The sequence below is a fragment of the Meles meles genome, chromosome 7 (assembly GCF_922984935.1).
Source record: "Meles meles chromosome 7, mMelMel3.1 paternal haplotype, whole genome shotgun sequence".
Lineage (NCBI taxonomy): Eukaryota > Metazoa > Chordata > Mammalia > Carnivora > Mustelidae > Meles > Meles meles.
Window position 1 is genome coordinate 26,758,867 of NC_060072.1, and position 23,558 is coordinate 26,782,424.

Genomic DNA, 23,558 nt, shown 5'->3' on the forward strand with positions numbered 1-23,558 from the left:
AAACTTGAAACTTTATGAAGTGAAATATGGATTTATAAGCTAACATATTTATTAGAGGGCAGGTTCAAATTCAGGTTTGTCAGAATCTAAAACCTTGCCCTTTATCCATTAATAATGGATAAATAAATAAATAAATAAAATGGATTAATAATGGAGTCTATCCCAGAAGTCTAAAAGCCAAAGGCCCATTGGCCAGCCACGTGTCACCAACAACAGTGAGTTGATAAAAATGGAAAGACTTGGGGCACCTGGGTGGCTCAGTGGGTTAAGCCTCTGCCTTCAGCTCAGGTCATGATCCCAGGGTCCTGGGATCGAGCCCCGCATCGGGCTCTCTGCTCAGTGGGGAGCCTGCTTCCTCCCCTCTCTCTGACTGCCTCTCTGCCTACTTGTGATCTCTGTCTGTTGTCTCCCCAACACTTCCTTTTAAGGAAAAACCCAAAACTAATGTTCCACCTGCCTCCTCTTGCCTGGATATCCCATAGGAACATAGAATCATGCCATTTTGATGAAGTAGAAGATAATCATTGAGATCAAGTCCAAGTCTTTTATAAAGAATCTACGGTCAAAGAATTAAGTGACCAGTTCATGGTCACAAGCCATAGGACTAGATCTCACATGTTCTTGATCTAGTCTGCTCTCTTCGGTAGCTAAACATACATCTGAGTTAATGACCTGTGAAGTGGGGTATCACTGTTCCTCCATAATGCTGTTTGATATTATTATCATGAGCTTGCATTTTTAATAAATACTGCTGGTACTGCCAAGATTTCAAATCCATTTTCTTTCATTCACCAAAGGGCTTCTATGAACAAATCCCTCTGCTTTTATAGATCCACTCCTTGGCCTCCTTTCCTGTTCTGCCAGGAGCTGCCAACAACATTTGCGGTTGAATACTGAAGGGTTAAAGAAGGTATGAAGGAAGTTCCAAAGAAGCATCCTTGACTTCTAACTCACAGGTCAAGGACTGGGAAGTCAAGGAAGATGATATACCAGTGGGTGACTTAAGCCTGCTACCCTCTGGAGGAGACATATTTAAGTCTTTAATTTTATTTTTTGTTTTTTCTTTCTTCACCAGAGAAAACCAGTTTGAGTCATTCTCTATCATTATATAAATACTAAAGCATATTTCAACCATATAAGCTGGCAAAGTTTCTTGTCCTTACTCTCAAAGGTACTAAGTTAATCAAATTTAAATTTTAAAGCTTCCTCTCCTGGGCCTAGAAAAAATATCAAAGAAATAACTTGCCAACTGCAAATTATTTTTAGAGGTGTTTGTAGCACATGCATTATCAAATACAGTTCCTATTTTTTTTTTTTTAAGGCAAAACACCATGTTGGACTCATTCCAATGTTTCTATACATGGCTGGAGCCAGAAACAGCATTTGTGAAAATATCACTCTTTTGAGGAAAGTATACTACATTAATAATGAGTTGGGCCTAAAGAGATTTTAGGATTTCAAAGTAAGCAGGTTCCATGCTTCTCCAACAAATCAGGAATGAAAAGGCACTCCCTTCACTAAGCAGGAGAAATGCTTTTATTTACATCAAAATGGTATTTCTTTGCCCTTCGTTTTTATTTCATTTCTGACCTAATTTCTTTCTGATAATCTTGAATGAATTTCCATTCTTATATCCTTTAACTGTCTTACAAGGTCACCAGGGCAACTGGCTTTCCCACTGGACAGTAAGTCACTCCGGAACCCTGTGTTCTAATATCAACTCTGTATATCAAGTATCAAATACAGAAGATTTGCCCCATGTGCTTGATCAATCTCTTCATCTCTGTCTGCTTAGCTTTAGATACCTGTCAACTGTCAGATGGAGCTCTGGCATGTGACCCAGGTTTTGTGCCCTAATGTCTGCAAAGGCACATGTATGGCATGGATTACCGTACCAATCCAAAGGTATGGATTACCACGTGGGATTACTTTCTGCTGGGGCTCTGAGACTGCCCAATGGTGAGACAGCAAAGGCTTAGGACTCACAATGCCTGAGTTCAGAGCCCAGCTCTGCTATTACTAAGTGTGCAACCTCGGGCAGTCACTTAACCTCTTGGTGCTGTAGCCACCTCAGTTATAAAACAAGATCACTGAGACAGTTAAACATCAGTATGTGTTTAGAGGACTTGGTACAGCTTCTGGCAAACAGCAAGACTCAATATTTATTATTTATTATTTATCCATTTTTCATGCCCTCACCGGCATGCTCTGGTAAATTTTTGTCATTCAGTTTGACTATATTTAGTGCCTTGATTCTTGAAGGAAACAACAATGTCAAACCCATTAATATAATTTCCTAACATTGCAGTCGGACATCTCTGGGGCATAAATCACATGGGATCAGCCATGAAGTGCCACGCTGCAGGTATTTTGGAAAGTCACACTAAATCTTATAAAGCAGTGGGTGTGATTCATGCACGCCCTGCAGGAGGAATTCGGCAATGTGGCTTGCTAGCACTCCCTGACTGATGGCTGCTATCTCATACATCTAGAGCATCATGCATGACAGATGACAATGACAGGGCTGCACTTGCCCATCGGCACACCTGGGTTTGACAAATGCCAAAATAATTTTGGAAGAAAATAAAGCAAATCGTGGCTCAGGGGAAGTTCAGGATTTTATTTGTTTGTTTCAGAGCATTTCTTTATTGTGATAGTCCTAAAAGCATTTTACGGACACAAGAGAAATGAAATCAACCAATTTTCTCTGGCCTCCACTTTAATAGAAGGATGATCAAATACTGTTGTTGAAGAACAAGCATAAGGAAACCTTATTTTGTTAAGTTACCTTAAACCTTATTGTTAAGCTACAATTTGCGGAGATTTACTTTTTTATGAGTATGAAGAAAGTTGCTACATACTCTAGTCCCATCACTGCCTTGCCTCTGATTAGGCCTTTGTAATTATCACGGTCAGAAAGATACCCACATCTTTCTCACACACAAGGAATACACAGATACTACTCCATTTCATCTATCCTTATTTACTCAGTGTTTAAAATTTATCCATAAACAAAATTAAAAATAAAAATTGAAAAACTATAAAATCAAAGGATTATTTCCGGGAAGCAGCAAGAAATAATCCACAAGAACTCCTATTTTGGTGTCAGAGGGACATGGGTTTGTGGACAAGAAACTTCAACCCCGGGGCGCCTGGGTGGCTCAGTGGGTTAAGCCTCTGCCTTCTGCTTGGGTCATGATCTCAGGGTCCTGGTGTAAGGGCCTACTTAGCTGGAGCAATCCCATCTCGGTAGAACAGGCATTTTGTTATTTATGCAGTGAACTTAGATTGACCCTGCCCCCCAGAGGAACTTACTTAGAAACAGGTCTGGGAAACCAGTAAAATATGGCCGACCAGCCCCTGATAACACAGCCCAGGTACCAGGACGTGTCAGGTCAGGCAGAGATAAAAGAGCCCAGATACCAGGACGTATCAGGCCAGGTGGAGACGTCCAATCAGTAAAGTGCACCTACTACCTCCCTAACCACCAAAGAATGTAAACCCTGCCTTTTGGGTGCCAAACTAAGGCGCCAATTCTGACCAAAGTGATAGGCTAGTTCAAACAGCTATTATAGGGTAAATTGTAATCCAACTGGCCACCCGTGTGTGACCTAGGATGACTGTGCAACTTTTTCTGTGTACTACAATCTCATTGGCCAGGCTCAACCACATGGCCTTTGCTCTATAAAAGCTGGCCTATGAGGATGGGGGTCGTCACTTTCTCTTTGTAGGAAGCAGCACCGACCGGTCGGTTCCATTCTTGGTGCTGGCACAAAATAAAGCTTTGCTTGACCTTCGCTTTGTATCAGTTTCACTCCTTTGATCACGGACCCTAAAACTGGGATCGAGCCCCGGTTTGGGCTGTCTGCTCAGCAGGGAGCCTGCTTCCCCCTCTCTCTCTGTCTGCCTCTCTGCCTACTTATGATCTCTGTCAAATAAATAAATAAAATCTTAAAAAGAAAGAAAGAAACTTCAATCCCCCACACTTCAGTTTCCTCACCCAGATAGTGAGAATGTTAGTGTCTACACCTTGCTGGTGGAAGATTTACCACAGTGGTGGTACAAGATGTGATGGAGTGAACAACCTGTGAAGCAGAAGGAATGAAAGAAATGCAAAATGGCAGGGAGGTAGGAGAAAAGGGAGTAGCCATGACTCTCTCTGAGTTATACAAACAATGGCTACAATCCAGGCCTTTAGCCAGGATTTGGCCTCTAAAACTGCACAAGTTGATCTTCTTTATTATGCAGAGTTTCTGCATACAACAAAATAGAGAGAAAAGTGTAAGGAACACCCAGGACATACCACCAAATCTCAATAACTATTATATCTTACAATTCTGATTTCATCTGCTTCCCTCAACACTTTTTTCTTTTGATGTGATATGTTTAAAGAAAATCTTAGGCATCATATCAATTCAATAGCAAGTACTTCTGTAGGTAAAGACTTTAAAAAAATATATATCACAATACCACTAACAGATCAATAAAGTTTCAATCATTTCTTAATAACATGTAATAGAGTTATGTTTCATTTTCCTATTGTTCAAAAAAAAGGTATTGTTATATGATTTTTGTTCAGATGAAGTCTAGACATGGCATTTGATTTATAGGTCTCTTAAGTTTTTTAACTTCTAACTATTCCCCTTCCTACTTTTTTCCCATACATTTATTTGCTGAAGAAATTGGGTCATTAATTTTGAAGAACTCCCCACACTCCAGGGGTCACCTGTGTGGCTCAATTGGTTAAGTGTCTGCCTTCAGCTCAAGTCATGATCTCAGGGTCCTGGGACTGAGTCCCACATGGGGCTCCCTGATCAGGGGGGAGCCTGCTTCTCCCTCTCCCTCTGTCCCTTCCCACCCCACATTCTCTCTCTCTCTCCCCCTCTCTCTCTAAATAAATAAATAAATAAATAAAATGTTAAAAAAAAAGGGGGGGGGGGAACGCCTGGGTGGCTCAGTGGGTTAAGCCTCTGCATTCAGCTCAGGTCATGATCCCAGGGTCCCGGGATCAAGCCCCACATCAGGCTCTCTGCTCAGCAGGGAGCCTGCTTCCTCCTCTCTCTCTGCCTGTTTCTCTGCCTACTTGTGATCTCGTCCGTCAAATAAATGAATAAAATCTTCAAAAAAAAAAAAAAAAAGAACTCCCACACTCTGGATTTGGCCGATTTATGCCCTTGTGGTGCTGTTGAATATGTGCCTCTGTGTCTTGTATTTCTTGTAAACGAATAGGTGGATACTGAGCTTTGAGATTCTGGTTCAAATTTGTGTAGAAGAGATGTGGGCAGAATACTGCATAAGTGGTGCTGTTTCTCTTCAATCAGATCGCATCAGGAGGAGTATAATGTTTGGCTAGTCTACTTTTGGTGATCACTGGTTCAAATGTCACACTGATTCTCAATTACAAAGCTTCAATTTCAGTTCAGATTTTAGCATCCATTAATGATTGTTGCCTGGCTCCATTATTTCAGTAGATGTTGCAAAATAGTGGTTTTCTATTTCTAGCATCCTTCTGCATTTATTTGCTGTAATTCTCTATAAAGAGCCAATGCTGGCACTTCCATTCTTGGGTGGCAGCAAGAGCAGAGAGGGTGCCCTGAGGGCCTCGGGTACACCGCAAAAGAATAAGGTAGTTGGGCGCTGCCTGCCCACCCCCCAAGGCCACACTCTGCCCTTCCATCCCTTGCCAATCTTTGCACCTAATCATGTTGTCACCAAGTTCTGCTTCTGGTACTCTGTCTCTGCTGAAGAAGACAAAGTCTTCAGGGGAACTGCTGTGGGTGAGTGTGGGAGAAATTCTCATTGTGGATGAAGAATCTGAGTGCCCGGCTGCTCTAGGCCTCCTGCAACGGCACCCACAGCATGCACCGGGAGTCCGCGGACCTGACCACAGCAGGCACTGCCCCCCAGTTCTATGGAGACCTGCACTACAGGCACAGTGCCTGGGCCCACTGGATCCAGATCACAAAGCAGGAGGAGACTGCAGCCAGCAAGCGCTGCCAACTGGCAGTCACGCAGCTCCAAGACGGGAAGGTCAAGTTCCCGCTGCCTCACAGGATCCCCCCCCTCCCAGCACAAGCCCCACTTCACCAGGAAGAGGCCCAACACTTTCTTTCAGAGGCAGAGCCTCCTTGCCCCAGGTGTGCCCAAATACACTCCGTGGGAAAAACCAAAAACCCAAAAAACCAAAAGAAACCAAACACCCTGAGGTATAGGCTGTGTATGTTTATACACATATAAATGTGAATATTATTTTTATTATACTAATATTTATATATTATTTATTATACATAAATGTTTGTATTTTCTTTTCTTCCTTACACTGCAAGTAGCACACTCTATAAATACTTCTTCCATTTTATTTTATCACTTAACAAAAGACCCTAAAAATTACTTCATGGAAAGATACAGGTTTTCCTTGTTCCTTCTTATAAGTGTATATTATTCCTCTTTATGAGTGTACCATTTGGCCATTCAACCATTCCCCTGTCAATGGATATTTGGAAGGTTTCCAGTCTTCAACTATTATGAACAATATTGTCATAACTTTGTGTATCACTGTGGATTTTGACACATTTAAATGAACTTTTCAATCCTCTATGTTAAAGGTGCCACCTTAAAACTGATATTTTCCAAGCATTATACTTAATAAAAAGAGGCTGAAACCCAAGATACACGGCATAGAGTGGGTTTTTTAAAGTGTGGGCCAACACACACCTGTATCACCATCAGTCTCCTGGGGTGTGTGACAAAAATGTGAATTTCTCATCCCAATGCTGGGCCTTCTGAATAGTCAAGTGTGAGATTCCCTGATCTAGTGGGGAAATCACTGTATTTAGAATGGAAAGACCAGAGGCGCCTGGGTGGCTCAGTAGGTTAAAATCTCTGCCTTCCGCTCAGGTTGTGATCTCAGGGTCCAGGGACGGAGGCCCACGCCGTGCTCTCTGCTCAGTGGGGAGCCTGCTTCCTCCTCTATCTCTCTGCCTCCCTCTCTGTCTACTTGTGATCTCTATCTGTCACATAAATAAATAAAAGTCTTTAAAAAAATAAAGTAAAAGAATGGAAAGACCACCATTTCAGTTCAGTCAGGAGACTGAAGCCAACATGATCAGCCCTGGTTTCTTTGGGAAGGATTCCCTGTATGTTATTCCCTGTATGATAATAAATACCTTCCCTACCGACTTCACATGATTGCTGTGTAGTTCAAATGCAATTATGTTTGAGAGATCAGTTTGAAAAATAAAGTAAAATTAAAACGTTAACATCTAGTAATAGGAAGGGCAGCTGCTCAAGCAATATCCCCATCTTCTCCATTAACAAACATTCTACGTACACAACTAATCTTACAGACACACAATTTTCCTTAAATGCTGCATTCCTTCACTGAAGGAATTGACTCATTCATCAAGGTAAAAGAGGTTGGCCAGTTGGCATCCAAAATGCATGCTTTATAGACTACTCCCTGCTCTTTAGGAATACCCACCCACCTCTGTCTAGGACACCATAAGGCAGGCACAACAAGGATTTGATTCAACACAGAGAGGAGAAGTAATTCAAGGCCACTAAGAGTCTGCCTTTGCTTAATTTTATACAAAGGTGGAAAATGCCTGATGCTTCAGAAATCATTGCCAGTAATGAGACACACAAAGAAAGGAAGAAAAGCCCAACCTGCCATAAATGTCCTAAAGAAGAATTTGTTCTGCCATAATTTGGTGCGTGGTGTTCTTTCAGTCTGGTTCCGTAAAGCCAATAAATCCAGACAAGTTCAGAGTCTGTTTATTTTTAAATGACAGGCAAAACCACTATAATTTTTTGGTCATCTTTTCAAAGGAGAAGACTATGCACAATTCAGTAGCAGTTTTTTCTTAAGGATCCAGAACAGTTTCTACCATGTGACTAGGAAAGTCATTCCTCCAACACAGGGCCTGAAGCACAAGGTATGGTCAAACAATATACGGGGTAAATATGAAAGCTTTCGAGAGAAGAGGGGGAAGGCTGGGAAGAAGCACCAGTGTTTTCTATATCTACCCCGAGGGAAAAAATCTTTAGTTAGCAGAAATCAAATACCCCTGATGCAAGATGAGCAAGCTTTAGGGGACTTTTCAAATGTTGGATCTGAGTAAAGCATTAAACATTGATTTTCAGAATGCAGGTTAGGGGTTAGGTTTTCAGTGGATAGGTGATTTTACATGACCTCTTCTCGGAGTCAGGAACTTACTCATCAGAGCAGCCTGTGAAGTTAGAGCCTATATTCTCTGTGAGCTGTGGGCTCAGAACAGACACAGAGAAAAGTACCCTGCCCTAAATGAACGTTGATCTTCCAAGCACAAAATCAGGTACAGGACAAAGAGGGAAATCAAATGATTTTCTTTTCACAAACACACTTCACAGTGCTACTGTGTTTTGGTGAGGTGATGTGGTATGTTCAGAAAACATACAAGCAGGGGAATTACTCACTCCTCTCCAAGTAAGAAAGGTTTCACAAAGGGAAAGGGACTTCTGAAGGCTCTGAAAGCTCTGTAAGGGAGACCAGCGGACAGAAGTGGACAGGGAAGATTGACCCAATCCAGACTGTGGGAGGCAGGTGGAAAGATGAGGTCCAGGCTCAGGACCTAGGACAAAGCCTATGTCACAGACTACCACAGACTGGAGGAACAGGCAGGACACAGGAGGCCAGAGGGGAGGGAGGAATGAATAGAAATCAGAAGTTCAGGGGCACCTGGGTGGTTCGGTTGGTTAAGCGCCTGACTTCTTCTCAGGTCATGATCTCAGGGTCCTGGGATCGGGCCCCACATCAGGCTCCTCACTCATTGGGGAGCCTGCTTGTCCCCCTCTCTCTACCTTTCCCCCTACTAGTCCACTCTCTCTTTTACTCAAATAAATAAATAGAATCTTCAAAAAGAGAGAGAGAGAAAGAAAGAAAAAAGAAATCAAAAGATCGAGAAAACCCAAGCAATTCGGGAGTGAGCCTGAAACTATGAATGAGGCTCTTGGTCTTTATTCAAAACAACACTTGACATTTATTAAGGATTTGACTTGCTTTTTAACTGTAAGGGCTTTTTTTGTGGATTAAATCTATAATCCACAATCCTGTGACGGTGGTACTTTCTCATCTTCCCTTTTCAGGTGAGGAAGTTGAGACACTGAGGTAATTCATCCAAGATCATACAGCCAGGAAGAAGAAAAACTCAGCATTTGAACCCTGACATTCTGAGTCTAGAGCCCATGATCTTGGCCACTGCTCAATGCTGCCTCTCTGGAAGAAAATGGGGGGAGTTACCATGACATATATCAGAGGAGAATGGCACAGTTGGCCTGGTAGAAATATGAATTCCTCCATAGTGTTCAGAGCTGTTCTGGAAATAGGAGACACAAAGACCAAGTAAGGTCTGATAAGTGAAGTGGGAAATGGCCTAGTGTTGACCAGAGAGTTAAACAGGGCTAAAGACTGGGGACATCATATAGGATAAGCACAGTTTTGGGATCCTTTGAAAAGTGGTATGCCAAGGATCCACCTCAGTTTGTCTTTTGGGTGAGGAAACAGGAGATGAGGGAGGACAGGGATGTCAGAGAGAAACCAAGGGCAAAGATGGGGCACAATCGAGGGAGGCTGCAGAGTATAACAGAAGGAATGTGAGATTTAGAACCATGGACAATTGGGTCAAAACCTGGACTTTCTCTTTATCTCTGTGTGAGCATGTGTAAGGTAGTTCTCTGCATCTTTGTTTTTATACCAGTAAAGTGTTTTTTGTTTTTTTTTTTTAACTAAGAGCATCGTACATGATTAGATATATACTTGGCATGTGTGAGGTAGTCCAAAAATACTGAGAAGAAAGAAAGAGAGTAAGAGAGAAAAGGAGACCAACCACCAGCTGTTGTATCTTAGAATGGGGAGGACCTCAGGAAAGGCTTCAAAAGCAGCCAGAAAGGAAGGCAAGACTGCAGTCATATCACAAGTCCCAGGAAACAGTGCCTGCATGCCACACTTACATACCAATGCCTGTACTGGCCAGTCCTACTTCCAGAAGGGTCTGCCAGTACAAAATGCTTTGCCTGTTCATTTATTCCTCCCTTTGTTCATTCAACATTTGTTATTGCCACAGAACTTGGCTAAGAAGACTGCAGAGTTTTGAGGAGATGTGGGAGAGGGCACCATCATGACACAGTGGTCCCCTTGGAGCTTTGTGATCATCAGCCTGTGGCTACATAAGAACAACACAGTGGTGACTAAGACATAGCCTATAATGGCATCCCTTACAATCTACTAGGAAGGAGATACCTGAACACATTTTTATAACACTCATATGATCACCGCTATGAAGTACTTTGGAATAGGGATCAAAGGTGACAAAATCCCATTAAAGATTTCATAACTTCAGTACCATCATAATCAGTGTCCCATAATTTTTATAGTCAAGCAAGACCATATAATGTTTCCCCCTACATTATTCTTTGTCCAATTTATTCAACAGTCATGCTTTGCCAGTCCCTTGTTCATTTCATATTGTTAAGCACCACGTGTGTACTAAACATAAAACTATTCCCCGTTACATTCTTTTTGGGGTTGGGTGTGTAAAATATTTTATATGCACTTGATCAAGAAAAGAAGGGGTTTTTTTGTTTGCTTGTTTTGGTGGGGGGCTGTTACACTCTTAAAATGCTGATGTTGTCACTAAATTCATTCAGTCTGGTCCTGAATACCAGCTATAACTTCTGACAATGTTTTGTTTCAACAATAAAATACAATCCTGTTAATCCCATTATTGATTTATTCATTACTGTGGGGAAATGAGCTATTTTCAAAGAACCACTGCTTGTTTTGAAAAAGTGAACACTGCAGCTCTTCGTCCTGGCAAAAATTTCACAAGAATTGCTTCCAATCCACCCATAGAATAAAAATTTCACAAGAATTGCTTCCAATCCACCTATAGGACAAAATGAAGTAAAATTTCATTTTATTTCCAACTTCTGCAGAGTTTTAATCTCGGCACAATCACGTCCTCTGCCGTTTTCTAACCAAAATTTAACTTCTCTTCCTTGAAAATCAATAAAAACCACTTATAATATTGCTATTGGAAGAGTAGGCAGTGGTGACAACTAATCATTTCACTGGAATCAACCAGAGGGTCCATAAAATGGATCCACTGTCCAACCACCCATCCCCTTTGAACAACCAAGGCAGCAATTACTCTTCAAAAAGGGAGGCTGCTCCTGCTTTTCTTGGATAATAATGGTACCATAACAAAATAGTCTTTGACTTCCAAGACTCTGACAATACCCAAGAGATACCCTATTTTTGACTATATATGAAAGAGATGGCTGTAATCGTGACTCTTAGAGGTAGTAGGTCATCTTCTCTAAACCATCCAGTGTACGAATCTCCTCTTTATATCTCTAACAGATATAATGTAATATCTGCTTACAAATCTCTTACCTTCCAAATTACTAGAAAGTACTTCATTATTTTGATGTGAAAAATCACTAGATGTAACTCCAAATTGACTGCTCTGAACTTAAGCTATTGGACACTATACATACTGTCTAATTCCTTCTCAAATCCCAGAAAATAAAGCATAAATAGAGATTAAATACAAAACAAGAAAGAATATGCCTGATTCCTTTAAAGAAGTTCAAGTTACCAAGCCAAGATGAATTCTATTTAGGATGCTAAATTCATTGACAGCTATGTATGAAGATGTAGAATACTCTGAAAAATTAAAGACAAAGCAATCCAAAACAATCCATATTTTGAAAAGGATGGATGAGTCTGATTCCCTAAATCATAGATCAATGAACTTAATGCCTACCCCCAGCAAAATTGAACAACAAATTATAACACAGAGTAGCATTTCCCAAACTGTGCTCTCAGGAGATGACACCTATTAACTTTTCCAGAATCTTCAGAGTTCTTCAGAAAACAGCTGGAGGAATGCTGACACAGACAATTCATAATCACTTACAAGGCAATAAATACCAGGAATTGCTGGTGGTTTACCACGAATAACTCGGGCCAAAAAACTTCATTTCCTTTTTTGACAGAGTTGCTATACGGACAGATAGGGGGAATGCCACAAACATGGTATTTTGATTTCAATAAAGCCTGTGTATCTAAAGTCAATGATGTGCCTAAAGTAGTTCAATTAAATATGAATCTACCCAACTGAGCCTAGGTTAATTCAACTTGTTTATAAGCTATACGGAATCCTCTAACAAATGCTAGTGTTACCAGTTAAATAGCAAGGAAGAGGGGCGCCTGGGTAGCTCAGTTGGGTGTTGGACTATTGATTTCAGCTCAGGTCATGATCTCAGGGTCGTGCGACCAAGTCTCAACATTGGGCTCGGTCCTCAGCGGGGAGTCTGCTTGAGATTCTGTCTCCCTCTACCCGTCCCTGTGTTCTCTCTCTCTCTCAAATAAATAAAATCTTTTTAAAAAAATAGCAAGGAAGAAAGGAAAGGAAGAAGGTTAGAGTCTACTTTGGCATGCCACCTTTGGAGGATCCGTACTTGCATTTACAACTGTTTGCCTGCATAGTACAATCCCAAGGACCAGTATCAAGCAATTTGTTCTAGACAGCTCAAAGTGAAACTTTAAAAAAGAAATCAAGGGGAGGTGAACCATAAGAGACTATGGACTCTGAAAAACAACCTGAGGGTTTTGAAGGGTCGGGGGTGGGAGGTTGGGGGAACAGGTGGTGGGTAATAGGGAGGGCACATATTGCATGGAGCACTGGGTGTAGTGCAAAAACAATGAATACTGTCATGCTGAAAAAATAAATAAATTTAAATACTGAAAAAAAAAAAGAAATCAAGACAGTCTTTATCTGGTTTTTTTTTTTACCATTTTGATATTCCATTTTCCTCTTTTCCCTGTGATTACACACTATGGCTCTTCACTAACATCTATGAGGTTTTTGTTTCCTTCTGTGTCTTACGATATAAATTAAGCTAAAGACACAATCCTGTTGAAAACTGTTAGGTGCTGTTGGCCTGGGAGTCAGGGGTTCCAGTTAAGAGCCAAACTCTGAAGCCAGTCAGGCGTAGAGCTGAGTCTAAGCTAATCATTTCATGGCTGCGTACCTTCAGGCTTGTTACTAAATCTTCCTGCACCTCAGTGTTCTTGCCTCTGAAACAAGGTTGAAAACAATACTTACCTCACACAGCTGCTGTAAGCACTAGGAAAAAAAATAACTAAGTTCTCCTTCCTAGTACTCAGTCCTGAGTAGAAACTCAACAAACTGTAGTTGTAACTGTCATTATCATCCCCAATCTTGTGCGCTTCAATTTATTCTGAGCCTTGTTTATGTTACACATTCCAGTTTGAAGATCCCTCTCTTTGATAGAGAGAGAAGCCAAATAGTTGAGTAGGTCTGCTTTTCGTCATGTTAACATTATTCCATTCGCCCGGAGCAACGAGCTTAGCCTTTACTTGTTCTTCTTGTTTTGAACACAGCTTTTCAAGAGCCCTTTTCTGTTGTCTGTAGCATTTTCTCCAGCCTTAGCTCAGTCTGAACTTGAGCATTACAGATATTTTCTTACGAGTTTTATATCACTCTTCTGAATTTGTCGTTGAGCATGTGCTTCTCTTTGGGTACATGTTCTCTTACTATCCGAGCTCACTAAAGTGGTTCCCTCCCTTTTTCTTCTTCATCCAAAAAAAAAAAAAAAATTGTGCTTTTACCTCAGATTGTTCCTTTCTTTCTTTCCTTCTCTCTTTCTCTCTTTCCCTTTTTGTAGTGCCCTCTTTTCAAGGCTCTGGACATTGAAAATTATTACCCTTTCTCTACATTTTCCAGAAGTTACCGTTAACTCTTTGGTTATATCCAACTCTCATTTCTTCTGTAGTTACAAAACAACACGATCACGGCCTCCCAAGATTTTAATCAATTCTACTTCACTAACAGTTGGCTAGAATTAAGTTCACAGTAATATTTCTATCTCCTTGCTTCCTCCATCTGTGGTTTAAAAAAAGAAAATGACAGAGAGACTTTTGCTTTCCATGGATTAAAACATTTAGCAGACATAGAAAAAGTTTAAGTTCTCATCCATGACTATATCTTGGCTTGTGGCAATTTTGACATTTCACTAAATCTAAGCATGTGCGGTATCACCACTAGCAAAGTAAGACGCTTACTCACTTGTCTACACTGAACGATAACAGTTGTTCAGGCAGAATTAAAATGTTTTGGTGCCACTGCCAAAAGAAACAGCTGTGCTCTGAAGTTAAGTCACCGCAGTTCACAGTCACAATTTTAAGAGGGTTGGCAATGGAATCAAAGTTTATACCCCCAACTCAGCAAATGGTAGAAACCTTGCTTTTACATTCTTTTTTGTTTTGTTTGTATGTTTTTTATTATTTTTTAAAATTGAGATATGATAGGCATCTAATTTCTTACATTCTTGAGTACTCCTGTGAATTCATTACAACTTCCAGAATCCTACCACAAGAACACAAGGAGGAATTCTAATACATGCCATAGATGATTACCTTTAAAACGTATTTAGGAGAAACAACCCAAAAAGTAAAGCAAACCAAAACCAACCAAAAACTCTGTGTGGCTACGCATAGTGGCTGGCTAAAGATTTAGCTCACAGTCAGAAATAAAGAGCAATTTTGATTATCTTACATTTTAATCCGTTCAAATTTTATTCTTTGTTTACTGAGAGGGAATTCCTTAGGAAGAGGGTGTGCCTTTCAATAATCAGCTAAACATAACTTAAGTTCTCCTAGAGGTCTAGATACCGACTATTCAAATTAAGATCTCCAAGTGTGATAAATATCACTGAGCTTAGTTACTCCCTAGTTAACTACAGGCTATAGACTAAGAATAGAAATACAAATAAAAATATCCACGAGTTATTCAACGAGTGTGCATGTGCCAGAATCGGTCTCTTCTTTCCCTCATGCTCTGAATCACCAAGTGAAGTTTTTCTCAGTGCTAAAGGTTCTTTAGCAAATCAAAATAAAATCAGAAGAATAGTTATTTCTTGCAAAGGCTGACAGGTTGTTAATATTCCTGTTAATATCCTATTCAAGTACAAAGGCTAATAGTTTCATATTTATGGTATATTCTTAAACGAAGTTTTGGAGAATAAAGCCTATTCTGTGCAGTGAATCGAATAGAGCGACCAAGAAAAAGCCTTCTTGAAGAGGCCGCTTTTAGGCGACAAGCTTGAACAATGGAAAGCTAAATAAGGAAGAAGGGCCCACGCTGACCCCAAGCCCCTGGCTGAAAACAGACAGGCCCATTAGGCAAACTATCTCAAAATATCCATAAGCCCTAGCTGACCACTGGGCTACTTACACCAGGACACACGTACCAAAAGAGGAAAATTCCATGTTCCCGTACCTCCTCACTTTCCCCCTTAACTATGACCCCACCGCTTCCTCCTGGCAGACAATCTCTGCTTTGCTGTCCTGCCCTCCGCTCCCTTGTGGGATAGTCAATATAATTTCTATTTCTTTTCTTCTGTCTTGAGTGAATTCTCTCACCACCAGGGCCACCAGCCTCTGCCCAATCGGGAGACTTCGGACTGATAGAAAATAATTTTGCCCTTAGGTCAGTCCTGACCCATGCATGGGCTGTCCTGGGCTTCTGAAAGCAAACTGTTGGTAAACCAGTAGTAGCCACCTGAAAAGGTTACCCTCCAAAATGAAACCATGGAGACCTACCTCAGTTCTCTCTGATGCTTACTTCAGACCTAAGAGTAATTAAGAAGGTTCTGGATGTTACATTTTAATCTAATCTGTGCTACACAGCCATGATGATGGGGGAACTAAGAGAAGTAAAGAAGGCATTAAAAAAGCCACGATTACAAAGAAAACTGGGCTTCTACAGAAAGGTATATTGATTTACCTTTAACTTTCCATGTTTACTGTAAGTTCAACCATCTTCCCCTTAAGCTCAATTTTATCAATCAGCACAACTCAGAGGCCACTTAAACGATAACTTCCTTCTAAACATTCTTACCATATTTGCTAGCAAACACATTCCAAAAAAACAGTTACTTCCACTATGTAGAAAAAGCTTAACTGCTGAATTTAAAATGGACAAGTTGCTCTTATTCACAAAGGAGGACCTCACTGTCCTTTGTGAACCTAGGCCTTCCTCCCCTTCTCCTTGACTCTGCAGCTGAGCTCAGCTTCCTCTCTCTGACCTTCCTTTTCCAAACGCTGGAGCACCACAGGCATTTCTAGGTCAACAAAGAACAGTATCTTCTGTATATTCGAAGGACTGCACAAGGACAAGGAGTCAGTAATTCAGTGTACTAATCCTCATTCTCACCCTAACTAGGGCATGGCATTAACTGCCCCTTGTCTCCATTCTGCTGGTGGAGAAACCCCACCATCCACCTCTGTAGCATCAGCCACCTGAACACAGTTCAGCATCGTCCAGAAAAATACTCTCCCCATCCAAATTCCCTGCTACACTGCTACAACTTTGTCTTTCTGCCTGTGCCATAAGCCCATGATAAAAACCACATCACCATCCTTTTCAGCCTATTCCATGAATTCGGCAACCACTCAATTTTCAACAGCTTTACTGATAAATTAATTCACAGAGTGTAAAATTCCCCCATTTAAAATATGCAATTCAGTGGTTTTTGGTATACCCACAGAGTTGTACAGCCATCGCAATCTAATTATAGAGAATATTTTCATCGTCCCCAAAAAGAAACCCTGTACCTATTAGCAGTCACTTCCCAGATCTTCCCTGCCCCCATGTCCCTACCCTAAGCAACTACTTACATACTCTCTGCCTCTATTGATTTGCCTGTTCTGGACATTTTATATAAATATGTATGGTAAGGGGTGCCTGGGTGGCCCAGTTGGTTAAGTGTCTGCCTTTGGCTCAGGTCATGATCCCTGGATCCTGGGATCAAGCCCTGTAGGGGGCTCCCTGCTCAGCAGGGAGTCTGCTTCTCGTTCTGTCCCTCCCCCCTGATCATGTTCTCTCTCTCTCTCTCAAATAAATAAAATCTTCAAAAATAAACAAGTAACTATGCATGGTGCTTGTGACTGATTCCTTCACTTACCATAATGCTTTCAAAGTTTATCCACATTATAGCAGATAGTAGTACCTTATTCCTTTTACTGCTGAATAATATTCCATTATATGTATATCCCACATTTTGGTTCTCGATTCAACAGTTGCTGACCATTTGGTTTGTTTCCACTTCTTGGCTGTTATGAATAATGCTGTTATATACAAATCATTGTGTGAACATTTTCATTTCTCTTGGCCACCACTTATTTTTAGTAGGTTCTCTCTTCTTTGCCTCTTCTCTGACCCAGAGACCAGTATCCTCTTTAAAAAGAAAAATACTTAGAAAATACTTAGGAAAAGAAATTCACAAATACCATGGATAGAATGAAAATAAGTAGAGCCTTTCTGGAGGACAACTCACCAACATCTATCAAACTTTCAAATACATGTATTCTTTAATCTAGGAACTCCATTTCAAGTACCCTACCAAAAAAATCCCTCTACAAAAAGTCTGTGGGTGGCTACAAGGATTTTGTCTGAAGCAGAGTGTACAATACATAGCAAGGAGTTAAGGGAAAAAAAAACCTTAAAAATGGTTCAATAAGAATCATGGAAAAGCAATACAGTGTGGATGACTATGCCATTGGTTAAAATAATAATAATAAGGCAGAACTATATAGTAATATAAAAAGCTGTCCTACATAAATAAGAGATTACAGAAAAAGGAATATATATAATAAGTTCACTCACATAAAAAAGCATATACCTGTGCGTGTTTCTTTGTTCACATAAAATGTCTAGAAAGATCTGCTTATTTTCATGATAATCAAATGTTTGAGAAAGGGACGATTACTTTGCATTTTATATCCTTTTTGTATTGAATTCTTTTTGTAAGAGAAAACTTTCAAAAATCAACTCCCAAATCCAAACCTATATCCATGTTTGTGCCTTTTCTATAGTGGGAGTATGTGCCCCGCTCCTCTCACTGATTCCATTTTCTGGTATTTCATGCATCTCACTCTGCCTCTACAAACTCTTTTAACCAAAAATTACGCAAAGCCCACTGGGCATAGAAGGATGCTGGCACACAATACACTATTTGTTGATGATGACTGACCAGTACCAAAGGTTGTCTTACATAATTATCTACTCATCAAAACTTGGCAAAAAGATAAATGAATGGCAAAAATGGGTGCTGAATGATCATTTTATATAAGAGACTTGATCAGGATTTTGATCTGAGTGTTTGAGTTCTTCTCCCCATTTTTTCTAATGTACAGTCAGTTAACACCAGCCAGAGTTACCTACACAGATTATAGAAATACAAATGTGAATGTTTCAGAGCAGATCAGAGCAATGCATGAACTCATTCTTTAAGATCTAGTTCAAATACCTCCTTCCTCCATGAAGCTGCCCTCACTCCCTGTCCCTCCCACCCCAGCAGCTGGTCACTTCTACCTTATTGCTTCCACTAAGCTCTCATTTTATATACTAATTACTGATTAAATATTTGACACCTTTCTTAGGGGCTGCGAATGTTTCTGTCTTAATCACTGCTCCATCCACACAGCCTTGCGGAACTCCATATACATAGAAGGGGGCTAAAGAAAGAAGCTCAAACACAGGAGTGGGTGAGTGAAGATTAATTCCCTGTCAGTACAAAATACTGACAAGCTATGGAGCCTCTAGCCATCCATCCCATTACCCTAAAGTAGCAAATTCTTCCTTCCAAAGAAAACTGAAGTCTACCAATAATGACCAGAATAATATATATTTTTAAGATTTTATTTATTTCTTTGTCAGAGAGAAAGAAAGTGAGCATAAGCAGGGAGAACAGCACGCTCCCCACTGAGCAAGGGGCCTGATGCAGGACTCTACCCTAGGACCTGGGGTTCATGACCTGAACTGAAGGCAGACACCTGACCTGCTGAGCCACCCAGGCATCCCCAGAATAACATCTACTTTGAATCTCCATCTTCATATGCCAAAAGACAAGGGCAACCCTATGGCAGAAAATAAAGAATGATGTTTCAAATACTTAAATGCAGAATAAATAACAGGACTTGGGGAAAATGGGTTCAAATTCTAGTCCTGTCACTAATAGCTGAACAGACCACTAAATTCCCAGGTCCTCAGACTCCTCCTCTACAGAAACAGAGAGTAAAACATGATCACTGCTAAGGCTCTCTATTAGCTCTCACGCTTTCAGAGTCCACAGAAAATCCATTCTTTCCTTCTGTCATTTACTCAACAAATGTTACTGGATGCTTGTAGTGGAGGACGATGTGTTCACCAAACAGACCCATTTTGTTTTCCTTCTGACACACACATTTCCTGGGCTAACCTGAAAGTCAGTGTGTCTAGGGAATTGAGTTCTGGCCACTGAGAAATGAGTGAACCAACCCCAGCCTGGCCCGTAAAGCCTTCTGTGCCACTCCCAGGCTTAGGATTTTCCCTCTCCCGCCAGCTGGAGAAAGATGATCCGATGACGGGTTCCAAGGCCTTGGGGAATGTCAGGGTCACTGGATGAAAGAAGTCAGGGTCACTGAATGTCTGCCCTTCCTCCGTCCCTCGCATGGCAGGAAATAAGCTAAGTCAAACCACTGAGATTTGGGGGTTCTCGGTTAGAGCAGATAGCCTACTCTCACTCTGTAGAACCTTATATACATGATCACCTTTAACCTTCCCAACAACCTGAGTGGTAGATACTACTATTTACATTTTAGGAAATTGATGAGGAAACTGAGTCTCAGAGAAGGGAAGTAATGTATCAAGGTCACAGAGCTTCAAAGTGGCACAGGCAAGATTTAAACCTATTTGAATATCTAACTCCAAAGCTCATCTTCTTTATTCTTTATCACACAGTTGCTACCAAGGCCCCTCTACACACCCCTCTTCGCTCCCAGGTACCTTGGACTTGTTGCTAACAGTTCCTGCAGGGGCTACCCCAACATAAATAAACTTGTTACTGAGAAGCAGTGCAGGATATGGCAAGTAAGCCTATCTAGAAACTGCAGGCACTGGAAGGCCAGAGCTTGGCTGTGCTGCCATCAAGTATAGTCTTGTATCTGACTCAGTCTGGCCTGAACAGGAGAAGATTAAAGCTCCCACTAAGACCAGATAACCAGAAATACCAATAACATGGTTTGGAAATAATCAAGAGGTAACTATACCACTTTAATTTTCCCCTTAAAAGAGTCAATTTGACATCATTAAGAATGACATTTAAATGCTAATCGAAAAGCAGTGTTTCCACATCTCTAGACAAGTATTTGCATGTTAATTAATTCCGAGGATCAGAAGACCAGCTTCCAGTATGAGGTGTCAAAGGAGACAGAGTTCCTTTGCGGAGGAAGATAAAAGGCTATGGCAGAGACATAATTAAATTACCTGGTTTCAAGAGTTTTAAAAAGAAATGAGTTATCCTTTGCAATGCAAATTCATATTGCTTTTTTGTGAGGAGTGCATTTTAATGAACTGACCAAAGTGTAGATTTCCAACATTAATGCCCTTTTAATGCAGTACTCTCAACACAGATCAAAATGGCTTTTACCAAAACGGTAGCTAATGAGCTCACAAAAGACTGTCAATACTGGAGACAGTAGCTCAGTGCCCTAGAAGCCAATATACCACAAACACACTCTGAATTGTCACAGAGAACATCAGCTTCAATTTTTTTAACATTTCTTTTTAAAGGAATCATGCAAATAAGTACAAACCCGTAAACCACAGACTCAGAAAGAGGCTGAATAATTTATAATTTAGGCTACCTCAAAAGGTGACCGTTAAAAAAAAAAAAAAAAGATGACTTTTTTTTAAGATTTTAGTTCTAAGTAATCTCTACACTCAACATGGGTCTTGACCCAAAATCCCAAGGTCAACGGTCCCACGCTCCACTGACTGAGCCAACCAGGATAGCTATAGCCAGCCCTAGAAGATGGTAGTTTTAATGAAGTATACATTCAACTTGCTACTGTTACACCGTACATATTAGCATATTATAATTTGTATTATGTAACTTTTACTCTCTATAATACTTCGTGTATGAGCTCATCTTAACCCTGTAAGATATCTGACATAAACTGTGCTATGTACAGATACAGAAATTAAGGCTCAGGGAGAGTATATGGATTAACCAAGATCTCAGAGGTAAAGAGTGGTGGGGACAGGCGTAGTACCCAGGCTTCTGGCTCTAATTTCAATGATCTTACCACTCTGTTACATTATCTTTCTTCATTATTTCTAGCTGCTAATAATTCCTCCTACTACACACATTATTGATAAGGGAAAAACTGTACTCTAAGATGGCTGACAAAACCAGCAAGGGAATTAGTTCCTGTCTCAAAGCCCTTTTGGGTTCTTCTTCCCTACCCAGTTTCCAGCACATGCCAAAGGTACCAAGTATGCGGAAATGGAAGGGTATAAATGAACTTCCCTGCTTGTGCTCAGTGCTCTGACCTTTGGAGATCATTCTCCCCTGAGCCCGCTGGTGTGAAATAAACCTCCAGTCCTCCAAGGTCTCTGAGTGCCACTCAGTTCTTCTGCCAGGATCCAGTCCAGGTTCCATAACAATGGTTCCCATTGTTGCCACTGGTTTGGGGGCAATGCTGGGGCAGTGATGGAATGAGGGATCATAACAGAAAAAGCGTGCCCTGTTTAATCTTCAGTAGTCTCCCACCAGGTCGCCTCCGACCAGCCCCGCTCCACTGTTCCCGCCAGACTCAAAGGCAACTTGGCAGGTGAAAACTGGTCAGATTTCAGGTAAGGCCTGGGGCCCCAGGACCCAGTCAGGCCCACCCATCAGAGTAGAAGGGAAAACTGATCACCTCCCAGAGACCTCTTCAGAGGTCTTACAGGTAGGGACTCCCGGGGGGAGGAGGAGGGAGGTCCCTCAAGTCTGGAAAGCCACGAAAAGGGGGACAGGAAGGAATTTCCGAAAGGAAAGGAATTCCACAGTTCAGAGCCTCTGGGGGTGGGGTGGGGGGAGGACTATAATAACTTCTGGAGTGAATGTATGAGTGAATGTGCAGTTTGATCTGGCCTTGTTAGGCAGACTGATTCTATGGCTCCACAGGCGGGCACCCTAAAGGTCCCCAGAAGCCTACAGAGTCTGAATGAGCCCTAACCTATTTCTATGGTGACCTCATAATATCTAAGACAAGCTCCTTCAGGACTTAGCCAGTCCAGGGATTATACAGACTTGCTATGGCCAAGAAGCACCCAAGTCTCCTACAGGAATGCAGAGAGACAGGCATCAAACTGGCCTCTCTTCTGGAGGGGTACCCACCATTTGTCTGTCTCTACGACACTGCACACAGAAAACACCACCATGGGATGAGGGCAGAGCAAACCGACAGTCCTAGAAACCATGATCAACAATTTCAAGAAGGGGTTTTTGGGAGACTATGGAGTTAGATGTATCCTGGCAAGTTGAGAACCCTATGTGAGTTAGAGTGGCCTACCTTTGATGTTGGATGTCTTCAGAAGGGACACTGGATGTCCCAACAGGTCCCAACAGTATGGCAAGTCATAACCAGGGACCCAGGACAACCTGATCAGTTTCCGTACATCAACTCCTGGCTGAAAATTACCAAATCCTTCCTCTTTGGGAGCTGTTCGCTTGCAACAGGAGGAACAGGCTAGGGTCTTAGTCGCTGCATCTAAGTGGCCCAAAGAGAACCGACAGAAGTCCCAGGCTCCGCAGATCTTCGCCAGAGATCCTGATGATGAACTGATCTTGCCCTCTCCGTACGAACCCCTAAGCCCACTGCACCGGACCCTTCAGTTCCAGACAATCCACCACCATCAGTCTCTCTGACACCCTCGGGTCCACAGAGTCCACCAGCGCCCCCAGGCCCAAAGGATGATTTTCTCCAGGACCGGCAGCCAGACCATGCCCCAGGTGCAAGTGCCCTCCAGATGCTGGTATGGGAGGCACAGGAACCTGAAAGGCATGACGAAGACAGGATGGTCCAACCTGGACATTCCATGATGTTCTATCAACCTTTCTCCACCACTGACCTCCTCAACTGGAAACACAAAACCCCTTCTTACTCTGAAAAGCCATAAGCTATGATAGACCTTATGGAATCCCTTTTCCAGACCCACTGGCCAACCTGGGAGGACTGCCAACAGTTACCCTGCACCCTGTTCAACATGAAGGAAAGAAGAATAATGAGAGGAGCCCAACAGTACCTAGAGGAATACGCAACAGTGGGAGCTATCAACCCTGCTGCCTGGGCTAGAACAGCAGCAACCGAGGAGCACCCCACATGGGGCTTCACCAAGGATGAAGGACAGGCCCACGTCCGCCGATACCAGAAAGCCCTCCTCCAGGGAACCTGAGCAGCAGTAAAGGAACCACAAACATGGCCAGGTATCCACGGTCACTCAACAACCAGGGGAGTCCCCCGGGGACTCCTATGAAAGACTGTGTGAAGCCTATCAGGTGTACACTCCATTCAGCCCCGAGGCGCGGGACAGCCAACAAATGGTAAAACCCTCCTTCGTAGCTCAAGCCACCCCAGACATCAGGAAGAAACTCCAGAAATTGGAGGGATTTGCAGGGATGAGTAT

General features: G+C 41.8%; 1 protein-coding gene and 1 pseudogene across 3 annotated transcripts in view; one reads left to right on the forward strand and one right to left on the reverse strand.

Annotated features, from left to right (window-relative positions):
* The window catches only part of CRADD (CASP2 and RIPK1 domain containing adaptor with death domain), a 179,997-nt gene that overhangs the window by 60,875 nt on the left and 95,564 nt on the right, over window positions 1-23,558 (reverse strand). The window lies entirely within an intron of this gene.
* LOC123945886 lies at window positions 5,546-22,800 on the forward strand (annotated as a pseudogene).